We start from the raw sequence: 413 nt of genomic DNA on the forward strand, positions 1-413 counted from the left end.
GTCAAAAAAACAAAACTAGAAAAAATGTTTTCAAAAACATTTCAGCATAAAATGATTAGATTCGTATTGGTTAAGAAATGTAAAAACAACACTTTTATGGCACTTTTTCTCCCTTCCCTTTAACATTTTAAGGACAAACAAAAGTAGTATGTTCTGAAATATGAATGAAGGTCAACGGCTACCAAAGCTAAAAATACGGCAACATATTTGAAATTTAAATGACTGTCAACGGCTACCAAAGCTAAAAAATATGCTGTTGTTACATAACTTAAAAACATGGCTAACAATATGGATCTTTCTGAGTCATTTTACACCGACAGCCCGCACTGGGAAAAAAATAAACACTTTTAATCAGTGAAATAATGCACAAGAAGCACATTTTCAGCAAATAAATCGATGTCAGAGGCTATAAA

The sequence above is a fragment of the Acanthochromis polyacanthus genome, chromosome 24 (assembly GCF_021347895.1).
Source record: "Acanthochromis polyacanthus isolate Apoly-LR-REF ecotype Palm Island chromosome 24, KAUST_Apoly_ChrSc, whole genome shotgun sequence".
Classification (NCBI taxonomy): Eukaryota; Metazoa; Chordata; class Actinopteri; family Pomacentridae; genus Acanthochromis; species Acanthochromis polyacanthus.